This window comes from Stenella coeruleoalba (genome assembly GCF_951394435.1).
Source record: "Stenella coeruleoalba genome assembly, contig: scaffold_69, whole genome shotgun sequence".
NCBI classification, from domain to species: domain Eukaryota; kingdom Metazoa; phylum Chordata; class Mammalia; order Artiodactyla; family Delphinidae; genus Stenella; species Stenella coeruleoalba.
The window spans coordinates 1,119,921-1,140,229 of record NW_027645992.1 but is presented as its reverse complement, the minus strand read 5'-3'; the positions used below and the strand labels follow the sequence as shown (position 1 = coordinate 1,140,229).

The window sequence follows — 20,309 nt, the reverse complement described above, 5'->3', positions numbered from 1 at the left end:
ACTCATTGTGCTGCTAAGGGTCTGATGACACAGATTTCATTGCTGAGTGATATTGCTTTGTAAGTAAATACCACAACTTCTTTATCCATTTTTCACTTTCTGCGATGTTGAACTTGTACTGTAAACGAGGTTCTTGTAAACAGAGCCGTTCCAAACTTTGGGGTGGCTGTGTCTTTTTGATTTTAATTTCCCTAAGCTATAGGACCATAAGTGGAAGTGCCCTAGGTTCTGTTGCTTTGTTTTTTAGATGTTTCAGGAAACACCATACACTTCTCCCGAGTGGTTGTTGGCAATTTACATTCCGCCCATCAGCATAACAAGGCTCCCAGTTCTCCATGGCCTGTCCTGCCTTTCTGGATTTTACACTTTTTTCAGATGGCCCTTTTGACCGGGGGGAAGTGAGACTTCATTGTAGTGCAGATTTCCTTTGCAAGCTTGCTTGGTTGGCCAAAAAGGGCGTATGCGTTTTTTCCTGAATATATTCAGGAAAAAACGCATACGCCCTTTTTGGCCAAGTGCATCATTGTGGACGTTCTGCCTCTTTTCCTATGCTTTCAATGCAATTCCAGTCTACCTCCTGAAATCGGTTTCCTGCAATGCTGCCCCGCTTTCAAGTCCTCTTGGCAGCCTTACTTCAGTATATTTTTGGACGATAGCTGTCATTTATAACTCTGCAGGTTTGTGAATTACAGTGCCCCTGAGCTCCTTTGTTCAACTCGCTTTCTTTTGAGCTGGCCGCAACACCGCAGGATGGCTTCAGGCCCTAATCTGGTTCCGGTACGGCACGCTGAGCCTTTGGTTATTTCCTCTTCCTGGTGGGAAATGAGAGTTAAATTTGCCCGTCCAGACACCTCCAGCTAGCCTCTCATTGGTTCTCGCTATTCCTGTTCATCTTCCGCAGAAATTGCAAACTGGGCCAAACAGGAGGTTAAAGGCGCTGACTCTCCAAGTGGGGAGAGTGTTAGTAAAGCGTCTGGAATGTTGCACCCGAGTACCAGGGGAGGAAAACTGAGACATATTTGAACACGTCTCCCGTTCACATGGTTGATCATACTTGGGTTCCACATGCATGTTTTAGCTGAAGGAAGAATACCTAAAACCTGGGTAGTTGAAACCCGTGGAATGGGTACCATGCAATATGACTTCAAAGGGTCTTCATTTGCTCACCGAACCTCTCCAATCCTATCACTGCTGCGTTTATGCCCCTGTACACATGCTTGATTCTCTTTCGGAGACATAGAAATCCATAGGTTTTAAGATACTTACTAGTCAGGTACATTCTTAGGCGTTTAATATGCGGTGTTGAGTCCAGTTCGTTGAGCAAGGAGTAGCTCTTGTCTATTCCATATTTGGCTTAAGGAACTTTATCTGTGCTCATTTCAATCTCTGGTTTTATGCAGCACCCCAACTCACCTTTCCCCTTAAGCAAGCATAAGTTGGTTTTCTAAATTTGAGACCCTGTTCTGTTTTGGAATTCACTTCCTGTGTAGCCAAGTTTACATTCCGTGTATTACTGATATCTTATGATGTTTCTTTTTCTGTGTGACTTATTTCAGTTAGAATCATCGTTCGTGAATCTACTCATTATGCTGCTACGGGCCTGATGACATAGATTTCATTGCTGAGTGATACTGCATTGTACGTAAGTACCACAAGTTCTTTATCCATTTTTCACTTTCTGCGATGTTGAACATGTACTGTAAACGAGGTTCTTGTAAACAGAGCCGTTCCAAACTTTGGGGTGGCTGTGTCTTTTTGATTTTAATTTCCCTAAGCTATAGGACCATAAGTGGAAATGCCCTAGGCTCTGTTGCTTTGTTTTTTAGATGTTTCAGGAAACACCATACACTTCTCCCAAGTGTCTGTTGGCAATTTACATCCCGCCCATCAGCATAACAATGCTCCCAGTTCTCAATGGCCTGTTGCCTTTCTGGATTTTACACTTTTTTCAGATGGCCCTTTTGACCGGGGGGAAGGGAGACTTCTTTGTAGTGCAGATTTCCTTTGCAAGCTTGCTTGGTTGGCCAAAAAGGGCGTATGCGTTTTTTCCTGAATATATTCAGGAAAAAACGCATACGCCCTTTTTGGCCAAGTGCATCATTGTGGACGTTCTGCCTCTTTTCCTATGCTTTCAATGCAATTCCAGTCTACCTCCTGAAATCGGTTTCCTGCAATGCTGCCCCGCTTTCAAGTCCTCTTGGCAGCCTTACTTCAGTCTATTTTTGGACGATAGCTGTCATTTATAACTCTGCAGGTTTGTGAATTACAGTGCCCCTGAGCTCCTTTCTTCAACTCGCTTTCTTGTGACCTGGCCGCAACACCGCAGGATGGCTTCAGGCCCTAATCTGGTTCCGGCACGGCACGATGAGCCTTTGGTTATTTCCTCTTCCTGGTGGGAAATGAGAGTTAAATTTGCCCGTCCAGACACCTCCAGCTAGCCTCTCATTGGTTCTCGCTATTCCTGTTCATCTCCCGCAGAAATTGCAAACTGGGCCAAACAGGAGGTTAAAGGCACTGACTCTCCAAGTGGGGAGAGTGTTAGTAAAGCGTCTGGAATGTTGCACCCGAGTACCAGGGGAGGAAAACTGAGACATATTTGAACACGTCTCCCGTTCACATGGTTGATCATACTTGGGTTCCATGTGCATGTTTTAGCTGAAGGAAGAATACCTTAAACCTGGAGAGTTAAGACCCGTGTAATGGGTACCATGCAATATGACTTCAAAGGGTCTTCATTTGCTCACCGAACCTCTCCAATCCTATCACTGCTGCGTTTATGCCCCTGTACACATGCTTGATTCTCTTTCGGAGACATAGCAATCCATAGGTTTTTAAGATACTTACTAGTCAGGTACATTCTTAGGCGTTTAATATGGGGTGTTGAGTCCATTTCGTTGAGCAAGGAGTAGCTCTTGTCTATTCCATATTTGACTTAAGGAACTTTATCTGTGCTCATTTCAATCTCTGGTTTTATGCAGCACCCCAACTCACCTTTACCCTTAAGCAAGCATAAGTTGGTTTTCTAAATTTGAGACCCCGTTCTGTTCGGTAATTCAGTTCCTGTGTAGCCAAGTTTACATTCCGTGTATTACTGATATCTTATGATGTTTCTTTTTCTGTGTGACTTACTTCAGTTAGAATCATCATACCTGAATCCACTCATTGTGCTGCTAAGGGCCTGATGACACAGATTTCATTGCTGAGTGATATTGCTTTGTAAGTAAATACCACAACTTCTTTATCCATTTCTCACTTTCTGCGATGTTGAACTTGTACTGTAAACGAGGTTCTTGTAAACAGAGCCGTTCCAAACTTTGGGGTGGCTGTGTCTTTTTGATTTTAATTTCCCTAAGCTATAGGACCATAAGTGGAAGTGCCCTAAGTTCTGTTGCTTTGTTTTTTAGATGTTTCAGGAAACACCATACACTTCTCCCAAGTGTCTGTTGGCAATTTACATCCCGCCCATCAGCATAACAAGGCTCCCAGTTCTCCATGGCCTGTCCTGCCTTTCTGGATTTTACACTTTTTTCAGATGGCCCTTTTGACCGGGGGGAAGTGAGACTTCATTGTAGTGCAGATTTCCTTTGCAAGCTTGCTTGGTTGGCCAAAAAGGGCGTATGCGTTTTTTCCTGAATATATTCAGGAAAAAACGCATACGCCCTTTTTGGCCAAGTGCATCATTGTGGACGTTCTGCCTCTTTTCCTATGCTTTCAATGCAATTCCAGTCTACCTCCTGAAATCGGTTTCCTGCAATTCTGCCCCGCTTTCAAGTCCTCTTGGCAGCCTTACTTCAGTCTATTTTTGGACGATAGCTGTCATTTATAACTCTGCAGGTTTGTGAATTACAGTGCCCCTGAGCTCGTTTCTTCAACTCGCTTTCTTGTGACCTGGCCGCAACACCGCAGGATGGCTTCAGGACCTAATCTGGTTCCGGCACGGCACGCTGAGCCTTTGGTTAATTCCTCTTCCTGGTGGGAAATGAGAGTTAAATTTGCCCGTCCAGACACCTCCAGCTAGCCTCTCATTGGTTCTCGCTATTCCTGTTCATCTTCCGCAGAAATTGCAAACTGGGCCAAACAGGAGGTTAAAGGGACTGACTCTCCAAGTCGGGAGAGTGTTAGTAAAGCCTCTGGAAAGTTGCACCCAAGTACCAGGGTACGAAAACTGAGACATATTTGAACACGTCTCCCGATCACATGGTTGATCATACTCTAGGTTCCACATGCATGTTTTAGCTGAAGGAAGACTACCTTAAACCTGGGTAGTTGAAACCCGTGGAATGGGTACCATGCAATATGACTTCAAAGGGTCTTCATTTGCTCACCGAACCTCTCCAATCCTATCACTGCTGCGTTTATGCCCCTGTACACATGCTTGATTCTCTTTTGGAGACATAGCAATCCATACGTTTTAAGATACTTACTAGTCAGGAACATTCTTAGGCGTTTAATATGGGGTGTTGAGTCCATTTCGTTGAGCAAGGAGTAGCTCTTGTCTATTCCATATTTGGCTTAAGGAACTTTATCTGTGCTCATTTCAATCTCTGGTTTTATGCAGCACCCCAACTCACCTTTAACCTTAAGCAAGCATAAGTTGGTTTTCTAAATTTGAGACCCTGTTCTGTTCTGTAATTCAGTTCCTGTGTAGGCAAGTTTACATTCCGTGTATTAGTGATATCTTATGATGTTTCTTTTTCTGTGTGACTTATTTCAGTTAGAATCATCATACCTGAATCCACTCATTGCGATGCTAAGGGCCTGATGACATAGATTTCATTGCTGAGTGATATTGCTTTGTGAGTGAATACCACAACTTCTTTATCCATTTTTCACTTTCTGCGATGTTGAACTTGTACTTTAAACGAGGTTCTTGTAAACAGAGCCGTTCCAAACTTTGAGGTGGCTGTGTCTTTTTGATTTTAATTTCCCTAAGCTATAGGACCATAAGTGGAAGTGCCCTAGGCTCTGTTGCTTTGTTTTTTAGATGTTTCAGGAAACACCATACACTTCTCCCAAGTGTCTGTTGGCAATTTACATCCCGCCCATCAGCATAACAAGGCTCCCAGTTCTCAATGGCCTGTTGCCTTTCTGGATTTTACACTTTTTTCAGATGGCCCTTTTGACCGGGGGGAAGTGAGACTTCATTGTAGTGCAGATTTCCTTTGCAAGCTTGCTTGGTTGGCCAAAAAGGGCGTATGCGTTTTTTCCTGAATATATTCAGGAAAAAACGCATACGCCCTTTTTGGCCAAGTGCATCATTGTGGACGTTCTGCCTCTTTTCCTATGCTTTCAATGCAATTCCAGTCTACCTCCTGAAATCGGTTTCCTGCAATTCTGCCCCGCTTTCAAGTCCTCTTGGCAGCCTTACTTCAGTCTATTTTTGGACGATAGCTGTCATTTATAACTCTGCAGGTTTGTGAATTACAGTGCCCCTGAGCTCCTTTCTTCAACTCGCTTTCTTGTGACCTGGCCGCAACACCGCAGGATGGCTTCAGGCCCTAATCTGGTTCCGGCAGGGCACGCTGAGCCTTTGGTTATTTCCTCTTCCTGGTGGGAAATGAGAGTTAAATTTGCCCGTCCAGACACCTCCAGCTAGCCTCTCATTGGTTCTCGCTATTCCTGTTCATCTTCCGCAGAAATTGCAAACTGGGCCAAACAGGAGGTTAAAGGGACTGACTCTCCAAGTCGGGAGAGTGTTAGTAAAGCGTCTGGAATGTTGCACCCGAGTACCAGGGTACGAAAACTGAGACATATTTGAACACGTCTCCCGATCACATGGTTGATCATACTCTAGGTTCCACATGCATGTTTTAGCTGAAGGAAGAATACCTTAAACCTGGAGAGTTAAGACCCGTGTAATGGGTACCATGCAATATGACTTCAAAGGGTCTTCATTTGCTCACCGAACCTCTCCAATCCTATCACTGCTGCGTTTATGCCCCTGTACACATGCTTGATTCTCTTTCGGAGACATAGCAATCCATAGGTTTTTAAGATACTTACTAGTCAGGTACATTCTTAGGCGTTTAATATGGGGTGTTGAGTCCATTTCGTTGAGCAAGGAGTAGCTCTTGTCTATTCCATATTTGACTTAAGGAACTTTATCTGTGCTCATTTCAATCTCTGGTTTTATGCAGCACCCCAACTCACCTTTACCCTTAAGCAAGCATAAGTTGGTTTTCTAAATTTGAGACCCCGTTCTGTTCGGTAATTCAGTTCCTGTGTAGCCAAGTTTACATTCCGTGTATTACTGATATCTTATGATGTTTCTTTTTCTGTGTGACTTACTTCAGTTAGAATCATCATACCTGAATCCACTCATTGTGCTGCTAAGGGCCTGATGACACAGATTTCATTGCTGAGTGATATTGCTTTGTAAGTAAATACGACAACTTCTTTATCCATTTCTCACTTTCTGCGATGTTGAACTTGTACTGTAAACGAGGTTCTTGTAAACAGAGCCGTTCCAAACTTTGGGGTGGCTGTGTCTTTTTGATTTTAATTTCCCTAAGCTATAGGACCATAAGTGGAAGTGCCCTAAGTTCTGTTGCTTTGTTTTTTAGATGTTTCAGGAAACACCATACACTTCTCCCGAGTGGTTGTTGGCAATTTACATCCCGCCCATCAGCATAACAAGGCTCCCAGTTCTCCATGGCCTGTCCTGCCTTTCTGGATTTTACACTTTTTTCAGATGGCCCTTTTGACCGGGGGGAAGTGAGACTTCATTGTAGTGCAGATTTCCTTTGCAAGCTTGCTTGGTTGGCCAAAAAGGGCGTATGCGTTTTTTCCTGAATATATTCAGGAAAAAACGCATACGCCCTTTTTGGCCAAGTGCATCATTGTGGACGTTCTGCCTCTTTTCCTATGCTTTCAATGCAATTCCAGTCTACCTCCTGAAATCGGTTTCCTGCAATTCTGCCCCGCTTTCAAGTCCTCTTGGCAGCCTTACTTCAGTCTATTTTTGGACGATAGCTGTCATTTATAACTCTGCAGGTTTGTGAATTACAGTGCCCCTGAGCTCGTTTCTTCAACTCGCTTTCTTGTGAACTGGCCGCAACACCGCAGGATGGCTTCAGGACCTAATCTGGTTCCGGCACGGCACGCTGAGCCTTTGGTTAATTCCTCTTCCTGGTGGGAAATGAGAGTTAAATTTGCCCGTCCAGACACCTCCAGCTAGCCTCTCATTGGTTCTCGCTATTCCTGTTCATCTTCCGCAGAAATTGCAAACTGGGCCAAACAGGAGGTTAAAGGGACTGACTCTCCAAGTCGGGAGAGTGTTAGTAAAGCCTCTGGAATGTTGCACCCAAGTACCAGGGTACGAAAACTGAGACATATTTGAACACGTCTCCCGATCACATGGTTGATCATACTCTAGGTTCCACATGCATGTTTTAGCTGAAGGAAGACTACCTTAAACCTGGGTAGTTGAAACCCGTGGAATGGGTACCATGCAATATGACTTCAAAGGGTCTTCATTTGCTCACCGAACCTCTCCAATCCTATCACTGCTGCGTTTATGCCCCTGTACACATGCTTGATTCTCTTTTGGAGACATAGCAATCCATAGGTTTTAAGATACTTACTAGTCAGGAACATTCTTAGGCGTTTAATATGGGGTGTTGAGTCCATTTCGTTGAGCAAGGAGTAGCTCTTGTCTATTCCATATTTGGCTTAAGGAACTTTATCTGTGCTCATTTCAATCTCTGGTTTTATGCAGCACCCCAACTCACCTTTAACCTTAAGCAAGCATAAGTTGGTTTTCTAAATGTGAGACCCTGTTCTCTTCTGTAATTCAGTTCCTGTGTAGGCAAGTTTACATTCCGTGTATTAGTGATATCTTATGATGTTTCTTTTTCTGTGTGACTTATTTCAGTTAGAATCATCATACCTGAATCCACTCATTGCGATGCTAAGGGCCTGATGACATAGATTTCATTGCTGAGTGATATTGCTTTGTGAGTGAATACCACAACTTCTTTATCCATTTTTCACTTTCTGCGATGTTGAACTTGTACTTTAAACGAGGTTCTTGTAAACAGAGCCGTTCCAAACTTTGAGGTGGCTGTGTCTTTTTGATTTTAATTTCCCTAAGCTATAGGACCATAAGTGGAAGTGCCCTAGGCTCTGTTGCTTTGTTTTTTAGATGTTTCAGGAAACACCATACACTTCTCCCAAGTGTCTGTTGGCAATTTACATCCCGCCCATCAGCATAACAAGGCTCCCAGTTCTCAATGGCCTGTTGCCTTTCTGGATTTTACACTTTTTTCAGATGGCCCTTTTGACCGGGGGGAAGTGAGACTTCATTGTAGTGCAGATTTCCTTTGCAAGCTTGCTTGGTTGGCCAAAAAGGGCGTATGCGTTTTTTCCTGAATATATTCAGGAAAAAACGCATACGCCCTTTTTGGCCAAGTGCATCATTGTGGACGTTCTGCCTCTTTTCCTATGCTTTCAATGCAATTCCAGTCTACCTCCTGAAATCGGTTTCCTGCAATTCTGCCCCGCTTTCAAGTCCTCTTGGCAGCCTTACTTCAGTCTATTTTTGGACGATAGCTGTCATTTATAACTCTGCAGGTTTGTGAATTACAGTGCCCCTGAGCTCCTTTCTTCAACTCGCTTTCTTGTGACCTGGCCGCAACACCGCAGGATGGCTTCAGGCCCTAATCTGGTTCCGGCCCGGCATGCTGAGCCTTTGGTTAATTCCTCTTCCAGGTGGGAAATGAGAGTTAAATTTGCCCGTCCAGACACCTCCAGCTAGCCTCTCATTGGTTCTCGCTATTCCTGTTCATCTTCCGCAGAAATTGCAAACTGGGCCAAACAGGAGGTTAAAGGGACTGACTCTCCAAGTCGGGAGAGTGTTAGTAAAGCGTCTGGAATGTTGCACCCGAGTACCAGGGGAGGAAAACTGAGACATATTTGAACACGTCTCCCGTTCACATGGTTGATCATACTCTGGGTTCCACATGCATGTTTTAGCTGAAGGAAGAATACCTTAAACCTGGAGAGTTGAGACCCGTGTAATGGGTACCATGCAATATAACTTCAAAGGGTCTTCATTTGCTCACCGAACCTCTCCAATCCTATCACTGCTGTGTTTATTCCCCTGTACACACGCTCGATTCTCTTTTGGAGACATAGCAATCCATAGGTTTTAAGATACTTACTAGTCAGGTACATTCTTAGGGGTTTAATATGGGGTGTTGAGTCCATTTCGTTGAGCAAGGAGTAGCTCTTGTCTATTCCATATTTGGCTTAAGGAACTTTATCTGTGCTCATTTCAATCTCTGGTTTTATGCAGCACCCCAACTCACCTTTACCCTTAAGCAAGCATAAGTTGGTTTTCTAAATTTGAGACCCTGTTCTGTTCTGTAATTCAGTTCCTGTGTAGCCAAGTTTCCATTCCGTGTATTACTGATATCTTATGATGTTTCTTTTTCTGTGTGACTTATTTCAGTTAGAATCATCATACCTGAATCCACTCATTGTGATGCTAAGGGCCTGATGACATAGAATTCATTGCTGAGTGATATTGCTTTGTAAGTAAATACCACAACTTCTTTATCCATTTTTCACTTTCTGCGATGTTGAACTTGTACTGTAAATGAGGTTCTTGTAAACAGAGGCGTCCCAAACTTTAGGGTGGCTGTGTCTTTTTGATTTTAATTTCCCTAAGCTATAGGACCATAAGTGGCAGTGCCGTAGGCTCTGTTGCTTTGTTTTTTAGATGTTTCAGGAAACACCATACACTTCTCCCGAGTGGTTGTTGGCAATTTACATCCCGCCCATCAGCATAACAAGGCTCCCAGTTCTCCATGGCCTGTCCTGCCTTTCTGGATTTTACACTTTTTTCAGATGGCCCTTTTGACCGGGGGGAAGTGAGACTTCATTGTAGTGCAGATTTCCTTTGCAAGCTTGCTTGGTTGGCCAAAAAGGGCGTATGCGTTTTTTCCTGAATATATTCAGGAAAAAACGCATACGCCCTTTTTGGCCAAGTGCATCATTGTGGACGTTCTGCCTCTTTTCCTATGCTTTCAATGCAATTCCAGTCTACCTCCTGAAATCGGTTTCCTACAATTCTGCCCCGCTTTCAAGTCCTCTTGGCAGCCTTACTTCAGTCTATTTTTGGACGATAGCTGTCATTTATAACTCTGCAGGTTTGTGAATTACAGTGCCCCTGAGCTCCTTTCTTCAACTCGCTTTCTTGTGACCTGGCCGCAACACCGCAGGATGGCTTCAGGCCCTAATCTGGTTCCGGCACGGCACGCTGAGCCTTTGGTTATTTCCTCTTCCTGGTGGGAAATGAGAGTTAAATTTGCCCGTCCAGACACCTCCAGCTAGCCTCTCATTGGTTCTCGCTATTCCTGTTCATCTTCCGCAGAAATTGCAAACTGGGTCAAACAGGAGGTTAAAGGCGCTGACTCTCCAAGTGGGGAGAGTGTTAGTAAAGCGTCTGGAATGTTGCACCCGAGTACCAGGGGAGGAAAACTGAGACATATTTGAACACGTCTCCCGTTCACATGGTTGATCATACTTGGGTTCCACATGCATGTTTTAGCTGAAGGAAGAATACCTTAAACCTGGAGAGTTAAGACCCGTGTAATGGGTACCATGCAATATGACTTCAAAGGGTCTTCATTTGCTCACCGAACCTCTCCAATCCTATCACTGCTGCGTTTATGCCCCTGTACACATGCTTGATTCTCTTTCGGAGACATAGCAATCCATAGGTTTTTAAGATACTTACTAGTCAGGTACATTCTTAGGCGTTTAATATGCGGTGTTGAGTCCATTTCATTGAGCAAGGAGTAGCTCTTGTCTATTCCATATTTGACTTAAGGAACTTTATCTGTGCTCATTTCAATCTCTGGTTTTATGCAGCACCCCAACTCACCTTTACCCTTAAGCAAGCATAAGTTGGTTTTCTAAATTTGAGACCCTGTTCTGTTCTGTAATTCAGTTCCTGTGTAGCCAAGTTTACATTCCGTGTATTACTGATATCTTATGATGTTTCTTTTTCTGTGTGACTTACTTCAGTTAGAATCATCATACCTGAATCCACTCATTGTGCTGCTAAGGGCCTGATGACACAGATTTCATTGCTGAGTGATATTGCTTTGTAAGTAAATACCACAACTTCTTTATCCATTTTTCACTTTCTGCGATGTTGAACTTGTACTGTAAACGAGGTTCTTGTAAACAGAGCCGTTCCAAACTTTGGGGTGGCTGTGTCTTTTTGATTTTAATTTCCCTAAGCTATAGGACCATAAGTGGAAGTGCCCTAGGTTCTGTTGCTTTGTTTTTTAGATGTTTCAGGAAACACCATACACTTCTCCCGAGTGGTTGTTGGCAATTTACATCCCGCCCATCAGCATAACAAGGCTCCCAGTTCTCCAAGGCCTGTCCTGCCTTTGTGGATTTTACACTTTTTTCAGATGGCCCTTTTGACCGGGGGGAAGTGAGACTTCATTGTAGTGCAGATTTCCTTTGCAAGCTTGCTTGGTTGGCCAAAAAGGGCGTATGCGTTTTTTCCTGAATATATTCAGGAAAAAACGCATACGCCCTTTTTGGCCAAGTGCATCATTGTGGACGTTCTGCCTCTTTTCCTATGCTTTCAATGCAATTCCAGTCTACCTCCTGAAATCGGTTTCCTGCAATTCTGCCCCGCTTTCAAGTCCTCTTGGCAGCCTTACTTCAGTATATTTTTGGACGATAGCTGTCATTTATAACTCTGCAGGTTTGTGAACTACAGTGCCCCTGAGCTCCTTTGTTCAACTCGCTTTCTTTTGAGCTGGCCGCAACACCGCAGGATGGCTTCAGGCCCTAATCTGGTTCCGGTACGGCACGCTGAGCCTTTGGTTATTTCCTCTTCCTGGTGGGAAATGAGAGTTAAATTTGCCCGTCCAGACACCTCCAGCTAGCCTCTCATTGGTTCTCGCTATTCCTGTTCATCTTCCGCAGAAATTGCAAACTGGGCCAAACAGGAGGTTAAAGGCGCTGACTCTCCAAGTGGGGAGAGTGTTATTAAAGTGTCTGGAATGTTGCACCCGAGTACCAGGGGAGGAAAACTGAGACATATTTGAACACGTCTCCCGATCACATGGTTGATCATACTTGGGTTCCACATGCATGTTTTAGCTGAAGGAAGAATACCTTAAACCTGGGTAGTTGAAACCCGTGGAATGGGTACCATGCAATATGACTTCAAAGGGTCTTCATTTGCTCACCGAACCTCTCCAATCCTATCACTGCTGCGTTTATGCCCCTGTACACATGCTTGATTCTCTTTTGGAGACATAGCAATCCATAGGTTTTAAGATACTTACTAGTCAGGAACATTCTTAGGCGTTTAATATGGGGTGTTGAGTCCATTTCGTTGAGCAAGGAGTAGCTCTTGTCTATTCCATATTTGGCTTAAGGAACTTTATCTGTGCTCATTTCAATCTCTGGTTTTATGCAGCACCCCAACTCACCTTTACCCTTAAGCAAGCATAAGTTGGTTTTCTAAATTTGAGACCCTGTTCTGTTCTGTAATTCAGTTCCTGTGTAGGCAAGTTTACATTCCGTGTATTAGTGATATCTTATGATGTTTCTTTTTCTGTGTGACTTATTTCAGTTAGAATCATCATACCTGAATCCACTCTTTGCGATGCTAAGGGCCTGATGACATAGATTTCATTGCTGAGTGATATTGCTTTGTAAGTGAATACCACAACTTCTTTATCCATTTTTCACTTTCTGCGATGTTGAACTTGTACTGTAAACGAGGTTCTTGTAAACAGAGCCGTTCCAAACTTTGGGGTGGCTGTGTCTTTTTGATTTTAATTTCCCTAAGCTATAGGACCATAAGTGGAAGTGCCCTAGGCTCTGTTGCTTTGTTTTTTAGATGTTCAGGAAACACCATACACTTCTCCCAAGTGTCTGTTGGCAATTTACATCCCGCCCATCAGCATAACAAGGCTCCCAGTTCTCCATGGCCTGTCCTGCCTTTCTGGATTTTACACTTTTTTCAGATGGCCCTTTTGACCGGGGGGAAGTGAGACTTCATTGTAGTGCAGATTTCCTTTGCAAGCTTGCTTGGTTGGCCAAAAAGGGCGTATGCGTTTTTTCCTGAATATATTCAGGAAAAAACGCATACGCCCTTTTTGGCCAAGTGCATCATTGTGGACGTTCTGCCTCTTTTCCTATGCTTTCAATGCAATTCCAGTCTACCTCCTGAAATCGGTTTCCTGCAATTCTGCCCCGCTTTCAAGTCCTCTTGGCAGCCTTACTTCAGTCGATTTTTGGACGATAGCTGTCATTTATAACTCTGCAGGTTTGTGAATTACAGTGCCCCTGAGCTCCTTTCTTCAACTCGCTTTCTTGTGACCTGGCCGCAACACCGCAGGATGGCTTCAGGCCCTAATCTGGTTCCGGCACGGCACGCTGAGCCTTTGGTTATTTCCTCTTCCTGGTGGGAAATGAGAGTTAAATTTGCCCGTCCAGACACCTCCAGCTAGCCTCTCATTGGTTCTCGCTATTCCTGTTCATCTTCCGCAGAAATTGCAAACTGGGCCAAACAGGAGGTTAAAGGGACTGACTCTCCAAGTCGGGAGAGTGTTAGTAAAGCGTCTGGAATGTTGCACCCGAGTACCAGGGTACGAAAACTGAGACATATTTGAACACGTCTCCCGTTCACATGGTTGATCATACTCTGGGTTCCACATGCATGTTTTAGCTGAAGGAAGAATACCTTAAACCTGGAGAGTTGAGACCCGTGTAATGGGTACCATGCAATATAACTTCAAAGGGTCTTCATTTGCTCACCGAACCTCTCCAATCCTATCACTGCTGTGTTTATTCCCCTGTACACACGCTTGATTCTCTTTTGGAGACATAGCAATCCATAGGTTTTAAGATACTTACTAGTCAGGTACATTCTTAGGGGTTTAATATGCGGTGTTGAGTCCATTTCGTTGAGCAAGGAGTAGCTCTTGTCTATTCCATATTTGGCTTAAGGAACTTTATCTGTGCTCATTTCAATCTCTGGTTTTATGCAGCACCGCAACTCACCTTTACCCTTAAGCAAGCATAAGTTGGTTTTCTAAATTTGAGACCCTGTTCTGTTCTGTAATTCAGTTCCTGTGTAGGCAAGTTTACATTCCGTGTATTACTGATATCTTATGATGTTTCTTTTTCTGTGTGACTTATTTCAGTTAGAATCATCGTACCTGAATCCACTCATTGTGCTGCTAAGGGCCTGATGACATAGATTTCATTGCTGAGTGATATTGCTTTGTAAGTAAATACCACAACTTCTTTATCCATTTTTCACTTTCTGCGATGTTGAACTTGTACTGTAAACGAGGTTCTTCTAAACAGAGCCGTTCCAAACTTTGGGGTGGCTGTGTCTTTTTGATTTTAATTTCCCTAAGCTATAGGACCATAAGTGGAAGTGCCCTAGGTTCTGTTGCTTTGTTTTTTACATGTTTCAGGAAACACCATACACTTCTCCCGAGTGGTTCTTGGCAATTTACATCCCGCCCATCAGCATAACAAGGCTCCCAGTTCTCCATGGCCTGTCCTGCCTTTCTGGATTTTACACTTTTTTCAGATGGCCCTTTTGACCGGGGGGAAGTGAGACTTCATTGTAGTGCAGATTTCCTTTGCAAGCTTGCTTGGTTGGCCAAAAAGGGCGTATGCGTTTTTTCCTGAATATATTCAGGAAAAAACGCATACGCCCTTTTTGGCCAAGTGCATCATTGTAGACGTTCTGCTTCTTTTCCTATGCTTTCAATGCAATTCCAGTCTACCTCCTGAAATCGGTTTCCTGCAATTCTGCCCTGCTTTCAAGTCCTCTTGGCAGCCTTACTTCAGTCTATTTTTGGACGATAGCTGTCATTTATAACTCTGCAGGTTTGTGAATTACAGTGCCCCTGAGCTCCTTTCTTCAACTCGCTTTCTTGTGACCTGGCCGCAACACCGCAGGATGGCTTAAGGCCCTAATCTGGTTCCAGTACGGCACGCTCAGCCTTTGGTTAATTCCTCTTCCTGGTGGGAAATGAGAGTTAAATTTGCCCGTCCAGACACCTCCAGCTAGCCTCTCATTGGTTCTCGCTATTCCTGTTCATCTTCTGCAGAAATTGCAAACTGGGCCAAACAGGAGGTTAAAGGCGCTGACTCTCCAAGTGGGGAGAGTGTTAGTAAAGCGTCTGGAATGTTGCACCCGAGTACCATGGGAGGAAAACTGAGACATATTTGAACACGTCTCCCGATCACATGGTTGATCATACTCTAGGTTCCACATGCATGTTTTAGCTGAAGGAAGAATACCTTAAACCTGGGTAGTTGAAACCCGTGGAATGGGTACCATGCAATATGACTTCAAAGGGTCTTCATTTGCTCACCGAACCTCTCCAATCCTATCACTGCTGCGTTTATGCCCCTGTACACATGCTTGATTCTCTTTCGGAAACATAGCAATCCATAGGTTTTAAGATACTTACTAGTCAGGTACATTCTTAGGCGTTTAATATGCGTTGTTGAGTCCATTTCGTTGAGCAAGGAGTAGCTCTTGTCTATTCCATATTTGGCTTAAGGAACTTTATCTGTGCTCATTTCAATCTCTGGTTTTATGCAGCACCCCAACTCACCTTTACCCTTAAGCAAGCATAAGTTGGTTTTCTAAATTTGAGACCCTGTTCTGTTCTGTAATTCAGTTCCTGTGTAGCCAAGTTTACATTCCGTGTATTACTGATATCTTATGATGTTTCTTTTTCTGTGTGACTTACTTCAGTTAGAATCATCATACCTGAATCCACTCATTGTGCTGCTAAGGGCATGATGACACAGATTTCATTGCTGAGTGATATTGCTTTGTAAGTAAATACCACAACTTCTTTATCCATTTTTCACTTTCTGCGATGTTGAACTTGTACTGTAAACGAGGTTCTTGTAAACAGAGGCGTCCCAAACTTTGGGGTGGCTGTGTCTTTTTGATTTTAATTTCCCTAAGCTATAGGACCATAAGTGGCAGTGCCCTAGGCTCTGTTGCTTTGTTTTTTAGATGTTTCAGGAAACACCATACACTTCTCCCTAGTGGTTGTTGGCAATTTACATGCCGCCCATCAGCATAACAAGGCTCCCAGTTCTCCATGGCCTGTCCTGCCTTTCTGGATTTTACACTTTTTTCAGATGGCCCTTTTGACCGGGGGGAAGTGAGACTTCATTGTAGTGCAGATTTCCTTTGCAAGCTTGCTTGGTTGGCCAAAAAGGGCGTATGCGTTTTTTCCTGAATATATTCAGGAAAAAACGCATACGCCCTTTTTGGCCAAGTGCATCATTGTGGACGTTCTGCCTCTTTTCCTATGCTTTCAATGCAATTCCAGTCTACCTCCTGAAATCGGTTTCCTGCAATTCTGCCCCGCTTTCAAGTCCTCTTGGCAGCCTTACTTCAGTCTATTTTTGGACGATAGCTGTCATTTATAACTCTGCAGGTTTGTGAATTACAGTGCCCCTGAGCTCCTTTCTTCAACTCGCTTTCTTGTGACCTGGCCGCAACACCGCAGGATGGCTTCAGGCCCTAATCTGGTTCCGGCCCGGCACGCTGAGCCTTTGGTTAATTCCTCTTCCTCGTGGGAAATGAGAGTTAAATTTGCCCGTCCAGACACCTCCAGCTAGCCTCTCATTGGTTCTCGCTATTCCTGTTCATCTTCCGCAGAAATTGCAAACTGGGCCAAACAGGAGGTTAAAGGCGCTGACTCTCCAAGTGGGGAGAGTGTTAGTAAAGCGTCTGGAATGTTGCACCCGAGTACCAGGGGAGGAAAACTGAGACATATTTGAACACGTCTCCCGATCACATGGTTGATCATACTTGGGTTCCACATGCATGTTTTAGCTGAAGGAAGAATACCTGAAACCTGGGTAGTTGAGACCCGTGGAATGGGTACCATGCAATATGACTTCAAAGGGTCTTCATTTGCTCACCGAACCTCTCCAATCCTATCACTGCTGCGTTTATGCCCCTGTACACATGCTTGATTCTCTTTCGGAGACATAGCAATCCATAGGTTTTAAGATACTTACTAGTCAGGTACATTCTTAGGCGTTTAATATGCGGTGTTGAGTCCATTTCGTTGAGCAAGGAGTAGCTCTTGTCTATTCCATATTTGACTTAAGGAACTTTATCTGTGCTCATTTCAATCTCTGGTTTTATGCAGCACCCCAACTCACCTTTACCCTTAAGCAAGCAAAAGTTGGTTTTCTAAATTTGAGACCCTGTTCTGTTCTGTAATTCAGTTCCTGTGTAGCCAAGTTTACATTCCGTGTATTACTGATATCTTATGATGTTTCTTTTTCTGTGTGACTTATTTCAGTTAGAATCATCATACCTGAATCCACTCATTGTGCTGCTAAGGGCCTGATGATACAGATTTCATTGTTGAGTGATATTGCTTTGTAAGTAAATACCACAACTTCTTTATCCATTTTTCACTTTCTGCAATGTTGAACTTGTACTGTAAACGAGGTTCTTGTAAACAGAGGCGTCCCAAACTTTGGGGTGGCTGTGTCTTTTTGATTTTAATTTCCCTAAGCTATAGGACCATAAGTGGAAGTGCCCTAGGTTCTGTTGCTTTGTTTTTTAGATGTTTCAGGAAACACCATACACTTCTCCCGAGTGGTTGTTGGCAATTTACATGCCGCCCATCAGCATAACAAGGCTCCCAGTTCTCCATGGCCTGTCCTGCCTTTCTGGATTTTACACTTTTTTCAGATGGCCCTTTTGACCGGGGGGAAGTGAGACTTCATTGTAGTGCAGATTTCCTTTGCAAGCTTGCTTGGTTGGCCAAAAAGGGCGTATGCGTTTTTTCCTGAATATATTCAGGAAAAAACGCATACGCCCTTTTTGGCCAAGTGCATCATTGTGGACGTTCTGCCTCTTTTCCTATGCTTTCAATGCAATTCCAGTCTACCTCCTGAAATCGGTTTCCTGCAATTCTGCCCCGCTTTCAAGTCCTCTTGGCAGCCTTACTTCAGTCTATTTTTGGACGATAGCTGTCATTTATAACTCTGCAGGTTTGTGAATTACAGTGCCCCTGAGCTCCTTTCTTCAACTCGCTTTCTTGTGACCTGGCCGCAACACCGCAGGATGGCTTCAGGCCCTAATCTGGTTCCGGTACGGCACGCTGAGCCTTTGGTTATTTCCTCTTCCTGGTGGGAAATGAGAGTTAAATTTGCCCGTCCAGACACCTCCAGCTAGCCTCTCATTGGTTCTCGCTATTCCTGTTCATCTTCCGCAGAAATTGCAAACTGGGCCAAACAGGAGGTTAAAGGCGCTGACTCTCCAAGTGGGGAGAGTGTTAGTAAAGCGTCTGGAATGTTGCACCCGAGTACCAGGGGAGGAAAACTGAGACATATTTGAACACGTCTCCCGTTCACATGGTTGATCATACTTGGGTTCCACATGCATGTTTTAGCTGAAGGAAGAATACCTTAAACCTGGAAAGTTGAGACCCGTGGAATGGGTACCATGCAATATGACTTCAAAGGGTCTTCATTTGCTCACCGAACCTCTCCAATCCTATCACTGCTGCGTTTATGCCCCTGTACACACGCTTGGTTCTCTTTTGGAGACATAGCAATCCATAGGTTTTAAGATACTTACTAGTCAGGTACATTCTTAGGCGTTTAATATGGGGTGTTGAGTCCATTTCGTTGAGCAAGGAGTAGCACTTGTCTATTCCATATTTGGCTTAAGGAACTTTATGTGTGCTCATTTCAATCTCTGGTTTTATGCAGCACCCCAACTCACCTTTACCCTTAAGCAAGCATAAGTTGGTTTTCTAAATTTGAGACCCTGTTCTGTTTTGGAATGCAGTTCCTGTGTAGCCAAGTTTACATTCCGTGTATTAGTGATATCTTATGATGTTTCTTTTTCTGTGTGACTATTTCAGTTAGAATCATCGTACCTGAATCCACTCATTATGCTGCTACGGGCCTGATGACATAGATTTCATTGCTGAGTGATACTGCATTGTACGTAAGTACCACAAATTCTTTATCCATTTTTCACTTTCTGTGATATTGAACTTGTACGGTAAACGAGGTTCTTGTAAATGGAGGCGTCCCAAACTTTTGGGTGGCTGTGTCTTTTTGATTTTAATTTCCCTATGCTATAGGACCATAAGTGGAAGTGCCCTAGGCTCTGTTGCTTTGTTTTTTAGATGTTTCAGGAAACACCATACACTTCTCCCGAGTGTCTGTTGGCAATTTACATCCCGCCCATCAGCATAACAAGGCTCCAAGTTCTCCATGGCCTGTCCTGCCTTTCTGGATTTTACACTTTTTTCAGATGGCCCTTTTGACCGGGGGGAAGTGAGACTTCATTGTAGTGCAGATTTCCTTTGCAAGCTTGCTTGGTTGGCCAAAAAGGGCGTATGCGTTTTTTCCTGAATATATTCAGGAAAAAACGCATACGCCCTTTTTGGCCAAGTGCATCATTGTGGACGTTCTGCCTCTTTTCCTATGCTTTCAATCCAATTCCAGTCTACCTCCTGAAATCGGTTTCCTGCAATTCTGCCCCGCTTTCAAGTCCTCTTGGCAGCCTTACTTCAGTCTATTTTTGGACGATAGCTGTCATTTATAACTCTGCAGGTTTGTGAATTACAGTGCCCCTGAGCTCCTTTCTTCAACTCGCTTTCTTGTGACCTGGCCGCAACACCGCAGGATGGCTTCAGGCCCTAATCTGGTTCCGGCACGGCACGCTGAGCCTTTGGTTATTTCCTCTTCCTGGTGGGAAATGAGAGTTAAATTTGCCCGTCCAGACAGCTCCAGCTAGTCTCTCATTGGTTCTCGCTATTCCTGTTCATCTTCCGCAGAAATTGCAAACTGGGCCAAACAGGAGGTTAAAGGCGCTGACTCTCCAAGCGGGGAGAGTGTTAGTAAAGCGTCTGGAATGTTGCACCCGAGTACCAGGGGAGGAAAACTGAGACATATTTGAACACGTCTCCCGTTCACATGGTTGATCATACTTGGGTTCCACATGCATGTTTTAGCTGAAGGAAGAATACCTTAAACCTGGAGAGTTAAGACCCGTGTAATGGGTACCATGCAATATGACTTCAAAGGGTCTTCATTTGCTCACCGAACCTCTCCAATCCTATCACTGCTGCGTTTATGCCCCTGTACACATGCTTGATTCTCTTTCGGAGACATAGCAATCCATAGGTTTTAAGATACTTACTAGTCAGGTACATTCTTAGGCGTTTAATATGCGGTGTTGAGTCCATTTCGTTGAGCAAGGAGTAGTTCTTTTCTATTCCATATTTACTTAAGGA

General features: G+C 44.0%; 1 long non-coding RNA gene across 13 annotated transcripts in view; it reads left to right on the top strand.

The window, feature by feature from the left end:
• Nucleotides 1–20,309, top strand: part of LOC307181408 — a 1,608,936-nt gene that overhangs the window by 481,965 nt on the left and 1,106,662 nt on the right. Inside the window, exon 4 of one of the 13 annotated variants that reach the window (XR_013826703.1) lies at nucleotides 15,774–15,854. The exons of the other annotated variants lie outside the window; for them this stretch is intronic. This is a non-coding gene — a long non-coding RNA (uncharacterized lncRNA). Of the gene's footprint in view, nucleotides 1–15,773; nucleotides 15,855–20,309 lie in introns of those variants that run through there. 13 annotated transcript variants of the gene reach the window in all.